Here is a 16063-nt window from a genome sequence, read left to right on the forward strand (position 1 = left end):
TGTGTTTGTGAATAGGTATTTTTTTTAATTTGGCTTTATAATGGAATATCTTGCTTTCTCCATCTATGGTTATTGAAAGTTTTGCTGGGTAAAGTAGTCTGGACTGGCATGCATAGTCCCTTCATGTCTGCATAACATCTGACCAGGACCTTCTGACATTTATTGCTTCCTTTGGAATTCAGGTGTAATTCTGATAGGTCTGCCTTTATATGTTACCTTGCTTTCTCCTTTGAAGATCTTAATATTCTTTCTTTATTCTGTATGCTTATTGTTTTGATTATTTTATGGCAAAGGGAAATTTTTTGTGTAGTCTATTTGGTGTTCTGTAAGCATTTTTTACTTTCATAGGAATGTCCTTCCTTAGGTTGGAAAGGTTTTCTATTATTTTGTTTAATACTTTCTGTGCCTTTGAGTTAGACTTCTTCTCTTTCTTCTATCCCTATTATTCTTAGGTACAGTCTTCTCTTGGTGTCACAGATTTCCTGCATGTTTTGTGTTAAGGATTTGTTGGATTTAAATTTTTCCTTGACCAATGAATCTATTTCTTCCAAATTAGTTTTAATGCCTAAAATTGTCTCTTACATTTCTTATATTCTGTTGCTTGCATTTGTAGTTCCTCATGTTTACCCAGAGTTCCCATTCCAGAATTCCCTTGGTTTGTGTTTTCTTTATTGCCTCTATTTCTGACTTCATATCTTGAAATCATCTCCTTCACTTGTTTGATTGATGTTCTTGGATTTCTTTAAGGGATTTTTCGATATCTTCCAATTTGTTGCTAGTCTTTTCCTCTGTTTGTTTAGGAGAATTTTTTTCTTCTTTAAGGGCCTCAATCATCCCTGAAGTTCCTTTTTAGGTCATTTTCTTCTACTTAATCTGTGTTGGGATGTTCAGGACTTGCTGTTGTAGAACCACTGGTATCTAGTTATGTCTTGTTGCCTTCATATTGTTGAGTGTGTTCTTACCTTGTTGTCTGTCTATGCATTGGTTCCTCTAATTGGTATAGGAGAAGCTTGCGCTTCAGAGATTTTCTCTTTCTTTAATTGGTATAGTTGGGGGCTGTGGCTCCATTGACTACTCCTTCAGGCACAAGTATAACAGAGCTTTCAATGATTGCTCCTCCTGGTGGAAGTGGGCCCAGTGCTCAGGTGGTCACTCCTTGAGGTGCAGGTGGGGCTAAAATTCTGGTGGATGCTCCTCCTGTTGGAGGTATAGGAGGAGCTGTGGGTCCAGTGGTTGATGTAGTAGAAGGGTATCTCCAACAAAGAAATGGCAGTGCATGCTAGCTGGGACACAGGTGTCCTTTCCCAGAGGAATGCTTTGCAACAATTTCTGGAAGCTGCTGTTGGAAACTTCTGCTGTTGTTTCACCTGGTGATCATTCCTGAATCCTGGCCCTGAGGCTGGGGCCTCCCTCTGACACTGCTCCCAGGTCTGAGGCTCATGTCTACTTTGATGCTGCTTGGGGCCTGAAGCTGTAACCTCCCTGTGATGCTGTTGCTTCAGGCCTAAAGCTCAAGCCTTCCTCTGATGCTGCTTCCATGGTTGGATTCAGGCTTCTCACTGTTGCTGCTCTGGGCCTGAAACTCTGGCCTTCCTCTGACTCTGCTGGGTCCTGAAGCTTGAACCTACCTCTGACACTCTCAAATTAGGTAACTCTTAATTGATATTATGTATTATTTTATATATGTAATATTATTTTTAGTATATTTTAATTTATTGATTGCCCATAATGTAAAAGCTTCCTCTAAATTATTTTGAGTAAGTGATAAAGAGTAAGTGATAAATAGTTAGTATTTTATTATTTTTGTTTTTATTAATTTAATTTGGAGACAGAGTTTTTTACAAAGACCCAGTTGACATGGATCCCTCCTGCTTAATTCTTCCAAGCTCTGGAATTATAGGTATGAGGCACTATATCAAAATATGTCTATTAATTTTGACACCTTATTTATCTATGAAATAAACAGTATCATATGACAAGTTTAGTACCTACACAGTTTTACATTTTACTTTGCTTCAGAATGTAGATTTTATGAAGTGGTCTCTGTGAGATCACAAGCTGTGATTTCCATTCCAAGATTCATTTATTACATTAGTCTGTAACAAACTTAATGTGGGGATCCACTTTTCCATCTGGAAAAGGATTAAACCCAGACAATTTTTATACACCATATTTGAGAATTCCCCTAATATTCCTTACATTAGTTGAAATTATTCTCCTTTAAGGACTAATGTTTAACATATGTCAGAATAGAAATCTGACCTTTCAGCACTTGAAAACTAGTCTACAATTTAGATGATAAAATGTTTAGCATTTAGCACACTAGGCTTCCATACTATAACAGAAGAAGAGAGAGTTTGAATACAAGTGCTGTAAATCTATTTCAGTTAAAATGTATTTTTTAAAATGATTCCAAATAAATGACTTAGCTGTAAGGAAAATTAATTTCAAAGTCTGATCAGCCTTTTGACCATATTAGAATTATATATATATATATATATATATGTGTGTGTGTGTGTGTGTGTGTGTGTGGTGGTGTTGTGTGGTGTGTGTGTGTGTGTGTGTGCGCGCGCGCATATGTGTGTCCTGTGTATAGTGCATGGTACATGGGTGACCAAAGCAAAATATCTAGTTTCTTGTTCAATCTCTCTCTTAAATAACCCCTTGAGACAGGGTCTCTCACATAGTTTTTTTGCTACTCCAGAGACCAGTATGTCCAAGAAGGCTTGATTGTCCTCCCTGGCCACAAATGAAGTTCTAGGCTCATGCATGAGCACAACCAGCTTTGTTCATAGATCCTCAGGAAAGCTCTCTCATGCAGTAAGCCCTATAACCCACCATGCTATTTTCCTAGCCACAAATTCTCTTCCTTTTTAAATGAAATATCCAGTAGTGATGAAAAGATGGATGTAGGTGGGTTTTTCTGTCCCACATGTCAGCTCCCAAATAATCACATGGAGAATTCTTACTAATTATGAAAACCTAGCCAAAATCTTAAGATAGTTTCTAACTATCTCTATAACTTAAATTAACCCCTTTCTTCTAATCTGCTTCTTTTACATGGCATGGTTACCTTTACTTCGTAATACCCATCCTATTTGCTGTGTATCCTGGGCATCTCCTCATGGCTCCATCTTTCTTCTGAGCATTTCTCTTCCCTGAAAATCCTGCCTACCTATTGGCCTTTCAGCTTTTTATTAACTCAATCCAGGTGTCAAACATTCACAGTAAACAAAAAAAAAGATTATTCCATAACATTTCTCCGTTTTTTTTCTAAATAAAAGGAAAAGGTTTTAACTCTAACATAATAAAACTGTAAACAATAAGAACAAGTATCAGGCAAGGATTACATTTACATGTCCCGTCCATTTGCATTTGGATTATTTAAAGAAAATACTTCATTGCTTATTCTGTCATGATAATTCCAAAGCCCTGTATCATATTTAACTTCTATCATAACAAATGAAACCTATAACTATATACTTTCATCAGCTTAATTAAAGACCACAGAAGGACATAATACTGTCTGAATAAACAGAAAGTGCAGTGTAAGTTATTTCCAAAACTATGAAATGCAAAGACATCTTACTTCTTGGTCAGTCACTCCAGGGTTCCTGGGCCTAGAATATCTGACAGACTTTTCTGTAAAGTAAGAATTTTTGAAGAACTCTTCTACCCTGTCTTGACAAAGTTTGGCAGTCACTTTCTTTTGTGTTTTGCTTGTCAAGTTTGGACAGCATAATATCTGCAGTCAAGTCAAGGGCAGTTTCTTGCCCAAATGCCTACCTTTTGCCACAAAGAAGGCAAACTCCACATGGAGGTTTTTAGATGCCCAGCATCCATTTATGAAGTAGATTGGTGCTTCCAGGAAGAGAAGTATCTCACAGTCATGAAAATTCCTGTTATAAAACATTAAAATACCTTATTCTATGGGTCTCTAATGTACTTAAAGAACATCTGTCTGTTCAAAGAATGTCTCTGATTGACCTTGAAAATACACCTAACATGACTTTAATTTTATTGTTATAAATGACTAACTACTAACTTTTAATTTTTTTATTATACTATATAGATAGCTTTCAAGGACTAGAACTTTGCATGACATTTTTTTGCGGGGGGGTTAGTTTCAAGGCAGGGTTTCTCTGTGGCTTCAGAGGGTGTCCTGGAACTAACTCTTGGAGACCAGGCTGGTCTCAAACTTACAGAGATCTGCCTGCCTCTGCCTCCAGAGTGCTGGGATTAAAGGCATACACCACCACCACAGGGCTTTAAAAGACATTTTTAAATGAGCTCCATAGGTACAATACTTTATACAAGAAATAGAAATATAAGCACATTATAAGAAAAATAACCTTAAATTTGTATAAATATACAAAAATCTGTATCACTGTAAAATATTTAAGATTAGTGTTTTTTTAAAATAAGACCCTAAAATCCACCCTATTTCCTCATCATTTTTATGACCCCCTTTTTTCTTCTCTTCAGAAAGAGATCCCAGAATATAATCTCCTGTGTCAAGTGTTTTTTTCTGACCAAGACTAATAACAATTTATAATCAACTGCCCTGAACAATGAAAAACATAGCCCACTGAATGACCAAAAACCACCCATCCCACCTCTTGGCAATGTGGGCATTGTATTCTTTAGACTGCTTCATTTTGTCTGAAGGCATTGCATCATTGTAGAATCCTGAAAAATAGGATAATTAATGGTCAAGTCATGAATGGAATACTTTGTGAGTTTGGACTGTCTCAGCCAGCAGATTTGAAGGTGTTCTAGAAGGGAACTCTGAGGAAACTACAATAAAGTCAGTCTGAGGGGCTGGATCACCTGGGTCACCTATTTTCATTGATGTTTGGTCCCCTTCCTCTGAAAACACATAAACTTTCAGAGGTAACATACATATCTGCATTAACACAAGTATGGATTGTGCATTGTACACAAGCCAGCCAAAAATGATGGTTTGTTTTATTTTAAAGTAAGTAAAGTCTATGTTACCTGTCCTGTAGTTTTTCTAGGTTTACGTTTTTTACATCTGTAGCCAGGAAATTTTGGGGGTCTCCCCAGATCAAACCTGATCCTCTTTACAATTCAACAAATCCCCAGTCTTTCATTTTCTGTGGAAACAAAAGCATAACCTCTTTCCCAAACATAACACATTTCTTGACTTCCATTTTAATTTGAGATATTTTGAAAATATAGATATTGGTTTAATTTAGTAGTTTTTATAATCTAGTGTTTCTCAGAAGCTGCTGTTTGCTCATCAGCAAACAACTAATTTACAGTTGATACAACACCATACAGGATGCAGACTCCCTGTGTATTTCCCATTTCTATGTGGCTTATTCTTTTTAATATTTATAAATTATTTACTCTTTTCAGCAACTGTATATACCCATTTTCTTTCCTTCCTTAAGCCTAAACACATTTTTAAACACACTGTAATCTGCTTAGTGTTTTTTTTTTTCTGTTTGAATTTGTCATTACTAAGCATCTGCATCATTCTCTGATTCAGGAGATGAATCTTGAACTGCTATATTAGCTGCTGGCAAAGGTCAGCTTAGGGCATGGTGGTGGCACAAGGCTCCTTCCCACAGGTAGCAGCCAGTAGTTATATCTCTGTAGGCTGCAGAGCACCAGCCTGCCTGAGAGACTGCAGGTCTAGGAAGCTACATCTCTCTTTGTCCAGAACTTTTGTTTGTTTGTTTGTTTTCTCAGGCCCTATATTTGGAAATCTGAGCCCCAATGTTGAATGTCATTTATAGGCAGATTGCTTTGTACCACCTGACAGCTCCCAAATAACCACAGGGATACTTTTTATTAATTATGAATGCTTGGCCAATACTTTAGGCTTATTTCTAACTAGCTCTATAACTTAAACTAACCCATTTCTTTTCATTTACTTTCTTCCTCATGGCTTTATTACCTTTACTCTATATGGCCCATGCCCCTTGTCTGCTTTCGCCTCCTTGTCTGGCAATTCCTCATGACTCTCCCCTTCTTCACAGCATTTCTCTCCTGAAATTCTGGCCTACCTATTGGCCATTCAGCTCTTTATTAAACCAATTGTAGTGACAAATAATCACTATGCACAAAAATTATTTCACAATAGATGTACATTAACCCTCAATAGTTTTATTTTTGTGATAACTTGTTAAACACCAAAACTCTTCAATCAAATGATTTTTTTAATTTCTTTGTGATGGTTGTGTTATAATTGAAGCAATTATAATGGGCAGTTACAAATATTAAATTACAAGTATTCATTTGCATGTGCCTTAAATTGCTTTTGTTTTTCTCAAGTATTACCGGATATTCTGGTTTCATTTATTTAAAGCTTATTTGGAAAGTTATTAAAGAAATTTATAGAAATGTGAGACTTTGGGTTAGCATTTTTTCTTAACTTTGGAGATTAAAAGTGTAAAGAGGATGTTTTCTAAACATTCCTTTATATTGAAAACTATAGTGAACCAGTAAATATGAGTTTGTCTAAGTATGTTTAATATTTTATTTATTTTCATATACCAAATAATATTATACTAACAAAAGGAATGCAAAATACAATATATAAAGTTACTGCATAATACCAAATATGATGCCGGATGTTGGTGGTGCACGCCTTTAATCCCAGCTCTCGGGAGGTAGGGGCAGGTGGATCTCTGTGAGTTCGAGACCTGCCTGGTCTACAAGAGCTAGTTCCAGGAAATCCTCCAAAGCCACAGAGAAACCCTGTCTCAAAAAACCAAAAAAAAAAAAATACCAAATATGATGAAGGGGCTCTAGTTGTGTTTTCAGACCCTAGAGTTCTCCTGAAGTATATGAATATTTCATATGTGATATATACATACAGAGGTATAAATAACCCTCCTTCCACTTGACAAAGCAAAATCCATGCTCTTGAATTTTGAGTCTCATATCTTTATTGATATGAACTTGGGAAGTAATAAAAATCTTTTACAAGTAAAAAATTCTATATTTTCTTACACCTCCACTTGCATATTTCAGTATCTTTTTCCTGTTATTATAGGGAGCTAAACTTTTGCAGATTTTAATTTCTTTAATCTTCAGATATTATTAACTAATAAAGTTATATAACAAAAGATTTTAATGGAGCAACTTGTTTAACAAAGAGGTAAAGAGGTTTTTTTGTTTGTTTGTTTGAGACAGGGAACCAAGAGTTTTTTAAAAGCAAGAATCAGAGTTAAGATATATGTCCTAAAACTGTCTGAAGTATACCTATACCACATTCTCTCAAGGTGGATTCAAGGTAACCTGTGACATTTTTATTAAATAATTATCTGAAAGTAGAAATTAATTCTACATGGCTAATATTCATTGTTTTCTCATACAATAAACTCACACATATATGTAATCATTCGTGAATTTTAGCATAATAAGTTTTAGTATTTGTTTTCCATCAGACTTATTGCTTTGATCAAAAGCAAAGTGTTATAGACATAAAGATTTATTATTTCCAAGAGTCAATATCTTCATCTTTTAAGATTTGCTTTTTTTATCCCCAAGGAATCAAATGACCTTACCAAAAATTAGAACATTCTTTAGCAATCAAGACAGGATTACAAGAATTAAATAATATGAGCATCATATAATAAGAAGGGTAGGAACTCTGGGGATTTAACCACATTACTTTATGTTAGTCTCATCATTTCCACCTCATTCTCTGGTATCATTTTAGTATCACACACGAGCCATCCTCTTGAAGTCCTGAAATTTTTTTTCCTTTGTTTGTTCATCCTCTCTCACTTCCTTGTTTACCCTCCCACCTCCCTCCCTCCCTGTAAAAAAAACAATCTTGTTTCTGCTTATTTTTATTTCTGAAATAAGGCCCCACTAAGAAGCCATGCTATCCTAAAAACTTTAATCATTCTACACCAACCTACCCACTTCTGGGTTTTTAGGCAAGTACCACCATGTCCCAACATGTTTGCTTCTAACCCATCTTTATGCCTTCTCTGAATTTACTTCAACACAGAGAATATGTAATAGGAATATTATCTCAGTCATGACATTTTCCTGTTAAACATTAATTCTACACCAAAACATTATTAAAAGCTTCTTATTTTTGAAGATAAAGTTCATTATCTTAGGTATGAAAATAAGCCACTTGCATGTCTGAGCCTTGTCTATGACGCTGTCTCTATTTCTCCTATACTATGTACCCAAGGTATGGGGACTACTTTATACCACCAGCATTGTGCATCCTTTACCAGAGCTGAGAATTTGTCTAGTGTGTTCTGCATTCCACTGATGCTGATGGTTGAGGATTATTTTAGCCTCTGAAGTCAACTTGGATTTTTCTTCCACTTTTCTATATTAGACCAATTCCCTATTTTATGACTCTATAAATACCCTACAATTTCTGGCACATCTTATGTTTTTGTTAAGTAAGTAGAGTTCTAAGAACTATTTTAATTTTTCTCTCCTAGATATAAAACCAGGGGCTGTTTTCTTCTTGATGAGGCCTATGTCCCTGTGTCCAGGAGGTGCTCAGTCCCTATTTGATGAATGAATGATGATTGTTCAAAGAGTAACTTGTCAATACCCTTACCCTTTCATACTCTGACATTTCGTACCCAACATAATAAAATTAATCAATGAATGAGACATAGATTTTCTGTGTAACAGCCCTAGCTGTTCAAAGAACTAATTTTGTATTCATGATCATTTCATTCTGACTACCAAGGCCCTCTGCATGTGTGACAGTTGTGTAGCCGGGTTATAACGCGTGCATGAAGACGATCCGTAGTCTATAAGGCTAGGATTTCTTTATTTAGATAGACACCAGTCAAACACAAGCCAGAGCATGCCCAGAGGCAGCAAGCTATCGATGCCAGAGAGAAGAAGTTCTCCACGTGTCCATAGCCCCTTAAGAATTCCTCTGCATCATCCTCGACCTCCCCTGACCATGCCCTCACAGTTGTGACCAGGCACACCTGTAGTGGCTACTATGAGGTGGGACTACAGTGTTTCCCTAAACTTGGTCTCTTTGTAAACCTCCTAACAGTGAGATCAGGACCTGTCCCTGGCAGTTAGGTGGCTTTTCTGAACCTATTTTACATGCTAGATTACCTCTCCTAGCCTTGATACAGGGGGAGAAGCTCAGTCCTAACTCAACTTGATGTGCCATACTTTCCTCAGGCCCAATAGATGAAGGCCTTCCCCTTTCTGAATGGAGACGGAGAAGGAGTAGAAGAGGAGGGGTATTCATGGGAATTAAAGAGGAGGGGACTGGGAGGAGTGGAGGGAGAGGGAACTGTGGTTGGCATGTAAAATACAAATAAAAATAAAAAATAAAAATGAATTCACCTTGCATACCATACTGGCCTCAAACTCACAGAGTAAGGTCCCCTAACTCTACCTGCCATGTCTATTCTTTTTTCATGAAACTCTAGTGTACTTCTGTTTCATAGCCAGGGGTTGTCCACAATATGCCATCACCGCTGGGGATTTATTGGTGGATGTGTATGTGCAAATGAAGTTACAAAGGGGGTCTGCTTAGGAAGAGCTGCAAGAATGTTACCTTCAATTTTGGTTTCTGTGGCAGTTCTGGCAGGCCTTATTTCAACTGCTACTTTCTTACTCACTGGCTCATCTTACTCACATTCAGACTGTCAAATGTTAGTACCTTTATCCTGCCCATCTGGAGATTTGCTTCCCTGTGGTTCCCACCCTTTTTACATTGGACTTGGTGATACCTGAATGGCTCCTTTTCTAAGCACTCTTCACTATCAGCCATTTTTCATTCCTGCTACTGACCTCTCTTCAGTGTGGGTCCACATTCTATAATCCACAGTAGGTCTCATTTGCTGCAGTGAATGTGTGGAAAGCATGAATCCTTCCACAGAATAGCCAATAGTTTATGTTGAATGACCAGATCACTTCGCAGGGTCTGTATCTGAAATAGATTTGCCTTCACACAGACTTCATACATCAAAATTTGCTATAGAAACTTCTTTTGCACTGAGATTTTGGATTATCAGTGAAGTTTTGCGGGAGGATATTTTTCCCATCTCTATGACATGGTTGAGGGCATGCATAGATACCCTGTTGTCTATCACATGGAAATGTCTCTAAATTAAGGCTGTTCTATTTGTGTGTGTGTGTGTGTGTGTGTGTGTGTGTGTGTGTGTGTGTGTGTGTGTATGATGTTTTGATACATTTTTATTATTTGCCCCTTTACACAACATTCAAATGAACAGATTTTCAGGTTTTTGAAGCAGAATATAGATATATTTTGTTCTTTTGTTACATAAAAAATATCCTGTCTCATTTCTATTTGAGAGTTGTTATTTAGCTATTGACATTGCTTAATAAAAAACCCTATTCTTTCTATAATTATTTTTGATTATTCTGTGTCAATGAAAATTCAATACACTTCCCTTTTCATTAGCACTTTGCCAGGTAAGCATTTGTCAAAGCATAGAATAGAATTTGGGGCACTGAGGAGATTCAGGTATAACGAGGTATAATAATAAAATTAATTAGCATAAAGCAAGGAATCACTATTAATGAAGGACAGGGTGATAATGAAGCTGAAAACATTTCTGAAACTCATTTGGCATTTCTTGATTGGTGTGGCATTTAGATTCTATAAACATGGGCTCTTGAATGACACAGGAGTTTATTTTAGTAAACTAATAAAATGTGAATTTCATATAAGAAATTGCTCCATGTACTTGAAATGTATATGAGAAATATGAAATAATGTGAAGAATAATGGTCTCGAACAATGCACCCAAATACAAATGTAATGGGAGTCAGGAATAGAGTTATAATATTCTAGAAGATGTATTGCAAAAGAGATGAATTAGTAAAAAGCACTTAGTAATTTTTGATCTACTATATCTAAAACATTATCTTTAAATTGCTAAAGACAATACCAACACAACTCATTGAATATGAAGAAATTGAGCTGATGCATACATAGAGCTTTCATCCCTATATTCTATTGTGTTTGGTGTGGGAAGGTACTCTGCATGCTACAAAATGTATACACCAATCCAGCCACAAAACCTTTGGTCTATACTCTGTCCTACCTGCAAATTATGCTACAGAAATAGTGCCACAAAGCTTGTGGGAGTAACCAACCAATGTCTGATTTGATGTAAGGCCCATAACAGGAGATGAAGCACATAACCAACATTGCTTGGGTGGCCAAGAAGCAGAGGCTAGATAACATGGAGACTTAAAACAAACAAACAAACAAACAAAACAAATATTGCTGGTCTAAGAAAAATAAAATAGCAATACAATGACTCAATACATTATGCTATATTAATAAATCAGTACTTCAGCTATTATTTTAGAAGCTTCCTCCTGTGGATGGAAATAAATAATGCAGATATCCACAGAGGGAGAGAGAGAAGAGAGAGTAAACACACATATCCAAATGAAGTATTTCCATCAAACTTCCCCCCTAAGAGTTCATTAAACCCCTTAGTAGTGTAAGTAGAAAGTATGTAAAAGCCAGAATAGATGGAGAACAAGGCCTTCTAAATCGAATGAGAAAAGCTCATATGAACTCAGAGACTGAAGCAGCAAGCACAGAGCCACCACAGGTCTGCACCAGTTCCTTTGCATACGTATTATAACTTTCATTTTAGGATTTTTATGAAACTCCTGAGTGTGTGAGCAAGTGGGTCTCTGATTCTAGTGCCTTCAATTGGGGTTCTAGTCCTTCTGCTATTTTGATGTGATAGTTTTTATTTTATCTTAATATATTTTATTTTGTTAAAAGTAAAGAATTAGTACTAGCATAATTTTGAGATGTTTTGTGTTACCTTTTGAGTATAATCCTCTGAAATTCGATGTATACATCTATATATACTAACCCAAGTTAGTCATGTATTTTGAGTTATTAAAATTGTATGTAACAAGAAACTTGAACAGAGTAGGAGTTAAAAGAACCTTTAGTTGCTAGCTGTGTGATTTAGGAAGCCTACCAAAAATTTAAAAATATGATATTTTATATCATAATTACATCATTTCTCCATTCCCTTACTTCCCTCCAAACTATCCCATATACCCGTCCTTCATATCTTTTTATTAATTGTCTTTCTTTGTTTGTTTATTTGTTTTCTCTCTTGTTTTTTTGAGACAGGGTTTCTGTTGCTTTCTCTATTGCTTTGGAGGTTGTTCTGGAACTCCTTCTGTAAACCAGGCTGGCCTGACAGTCAGAGAGATCTGCCTGCCTCTGCCTCCAGAGTGCTGAGATTAAAGGAGTGTGCCAGGAATCCCCGGATTATTAATTGTTTTTTTTGATACACACAGATATTTATATAGATACATTGATTGCTATAGATATAAAACTTGCTATATAGCATCTTTTTAAAATGTTATATATATATATATATATATGTGTGTGTACAATATATTTATTTTAATATAATATATATGCCACATACATTACAACATAAATAACTACAAAGTACACAGTCTGTATAATGTTACAGTGTATTATGCTTTCATAATTTCTCACTAATGTGACCGATTAACATGAGCTTAACAAGACCAACAACAGTAGACAGAAAAATGTCAATGGGGGAAAGTCCAAGAGGACTAAGCCCCACTCAGAGAAATTCAGGTAACCAAGGAATGCTGACAGCAAAAGAAAAAGTATTTCCCAGGGAAGAGCACACCAATTGGTTATCTAATATCAAATGGACATTCCAACTCATTTTTATGTCTTACTTTTTTCTTTCATCAATTAAATGGACCAAATGAATAGTTCATGCTGTTATTGCAGTGTCAAATTCTTAAACCCAGTGATTTTACTAAGCTAAGTTAAAACTTGCTTTGTATTATTCTCTAAAAATGTTTGTGTGTGTGTGTGTGTGTGATGAGATCTAATGTTTTACCTCATTGCCCTTTCATTATAATGCATTGTCATTCTGTGTGGAGGATGAGATGAGCATTGGGCACCTCTATATGATCATCTCATTCTCTTCACATCATGCTGAGTTAGAATTAAATGCCTCTGGCAATATAAAATGCCAATCATTTATGATGGAGATTCATGCACCCATGATCTTCAGAGTCAAATAAAGTACTAAGGGTCACTCCAGATCATTAAAAGCTTTCATCACTGCTCATAGTTCCTTTGCAAGGTGATCAAGTACTTTATTTGATGGTATGTATGTTTTCTCAGATAATCACATCTTGTGTCTAGAGTATTTAGGCATAAAATGGCACAAGCTTTAGCACTTCATGACTTGTCCTTTTATATAATAAATTTTATTTATATTAGAAACAATCTCATTTTATACATCAATCCCAGTTCTCTATCCCTTCCATCCTGCCATGCCCCTCACCGACCCCCCAACCCATCCTCTATCAACTCCACAGAGAGGGTGAGGCCTTCCATGAGGGATTACAGAAAGCTGTCAAGTCATTTGGGCAGGGCCTAGGCCCTCCCCCATGTATCTAGGCTAAAAAGTCCATTACTGAATTAGGGATACATCCTAGTTCCACTGTCAGAGGCCCCATAGACTGCCCAGTCCTCCTAACTGACACCCACATTCAGGGGGCCTATTTTGGTCCTATGTTGGCTCCCCAGGTATCAGACTGAGATCTGTGAGCTCCCACTTGCTTTTTGTGGGTTTTTGTTTTTGTGGGTTTTCCCAGCATTGTCTTGACCACTTTGTTCACCACTTCTCCCACTCTACAATTGGATTCCAGGAGTTCAGCTCTGTTCTTAGCTGTGGATCTCTGCTTCTGCTTCTGTCATAACTGGCAGAAGACATGGAGAGGATTTTAGATAGATCCATATCTATTGCCATGCACCAAACTTAAGTCCAAATGAAGCAAAGACCTTAACATAAATCCAGCCACACTGAAACCCTTAGAAGAGAAAGTGGGAGGTACCCTTGAATGAATTGGCAATGGAAACTTCTTCTTGGACATAATGCCAGTAGCAGAGACACTGAGATTGGCAATTCATAAATGGACCTTCTGAAACTGAGAAGCTTCTGTAAGGCAAAAGATACCTTCAACAAGACAAAATGGCAGCCCATAGAATGGCAAAAGATCTTCACCAACCCCACATCTGACAGAGGACTGATTTCCGAAATATATAAAGAACTGAAGAAGCTAGTTTCCAAACACACAAAATAATCCACTTAAAAATTGGGGTGCAGAACTAAACAGAGAATTCTCAATAGAGTAATCTAAAATGGATGAAAAACAATTAAGAAATTGTTGGACATCCTTAGCCATCATGGAAATGCAAACCAAAACAAAACAACTCTGAAATACCATCTTACACCCCTCAGAATGGCTAAAATCAATAACACCAAGGACAGTTTATGCTGGAGAGGATGTGGAGAAAGAGGATCACTCCTCCATTGCTGGTAGGAGTGCAAACTTGTACTACCACTTTGGAAATCAGTATGGAAGTTTCTCCCAAAAATGACTTGTCTTTAATTTGTACCTTTGCCCTACTTCTTATGGTTACATGACTGTGTATGTTGCTCAGTCTATGATAGCCCCATTTTTCCCATCTCTATGACAGAAGTATCTATTGTCATCATTTGTAAAGCCATTACACAAAATGCTGATGATTTGGGAACAGATTTTCTTAAAGTTGCTTTTCATATATAATAACCAATCATATGTTGAAGATAATTTTGTCCATATGGCTATTTTTACTATCTTTGTAGTCACTAATGTTTGCCCTTATAATTAATTAGGATGTCTATGTAGGAGCATTTGCAATGATTTTTATTTTAATATTTTAATCAATTTCTGTATGTAAATGAGATAGTTTACTCCAAATCCACTTTTAAACAATAAATCAATGGCTACAATTTTAATAATGTGAAATATGGTTCAACACAAAAGTATTGTATATGTTGTATACCATTTTTCATATTCCCTAGATATTTGGACCTCTAAGAAATTATGTTATGTGAGCAGAGCTCATATGAGAGAGTGAAACAGCACACACAGGGCCTAAATGGTTATGCACCAGATCCACTGAGTGTATATTATGGCTTCAAGTTTTGTCTTCCTTCCTTCCTTCCTTCCTTCCTTCCTTCCTTCCTTCCTTCCTTCCTTCCTTCCTTCCTTCTTTCCTTCCTTTTTTTGAATTTTTGAGACAGAGTATCTCTGTGTAGCTTTGTAGACCAGACTTGCCTTGAACTCGCAGAGATCTGTCTGCCTCTGCCTCCTGAGTGCTGAGATTAAAGGTGTGTGCCATGACCACCTAGCTTCACTATTGTATTTCTTATGGTATCCCGCATGTGAAAACTAGTGGGTCTCTGATTCTTGTGAGATCCTTTGCACTCTTTCGAGCTCTTTGCTTCTGTTAGTTTGTCTTGTCCAACATCGATGGCATGTTTTTAAAAATCTTAATTGTATTTTATTTTGTTATATCGTATAATGTAAAATGGTGCTGAAAAAGGAAATTATGTTGTAATCTAAGAGACTACTTGGGTGAATGAACCGATGTGTACTTTAGAGTTAAGTTACTTTTAATTTTGCAAATACTCTACTGTGATTTGGAGAGATCATTATTTCCTAGGACTTTTCTGTGGCCAAGATAGATATTTGATTTCATTAAGAAAACCAGTGATTGAAAACATGGGTTCTTCAATTTCCACACTGTAGAGACTATTTCACAGGTGGCTCTGATACTACAGATCTAGGTTCAAATACCTCAGAATGCTCCTTGGAGAATTTTAAGAATTGGTGTTTCTTGAGCACAACTTTACTTACATTTAGACCCAAGGTTTAACCTAACTATATTTTTTTCAACCCTTGTAAATATTTGACAGAGGCAGACACTGGAAATATTGCTATTTGCATTGGATTCTTCCTCTTTTCATACTTACAATATTTTATTTTAAAAACAATGTCTATGAATCTAAAAAGGAGATGAGTTGTGTCTCCACTGGGTCTATTCTCATAACTGAGACATAAAGATGAACACCTATTTCAGCTGTCAAGTAGAGTCTTCATTTCAGTGTGAAATTCTCCACATAATAATTCTTTGAAAATTTCCCCAAAGGCACTAGATCTGGAAAGGCAACTTTCAATTCTCAAG

Source organism: Cricetulus griseus, chromosome 2 (genome assembly GCF_003668045.3).
Source record: "Cricetulus griseus strain 17A/GY chromosome 2, alternate assembly CriGri-PICRH-1.0, whole genome shotgun sequence".
NCBI classification, from domain to species: Eukaryota; Metazoa; Chordata; class Mammalia; order Rodentia; family Cricetidae; genus Cricetulus; species Cricetulus griseus.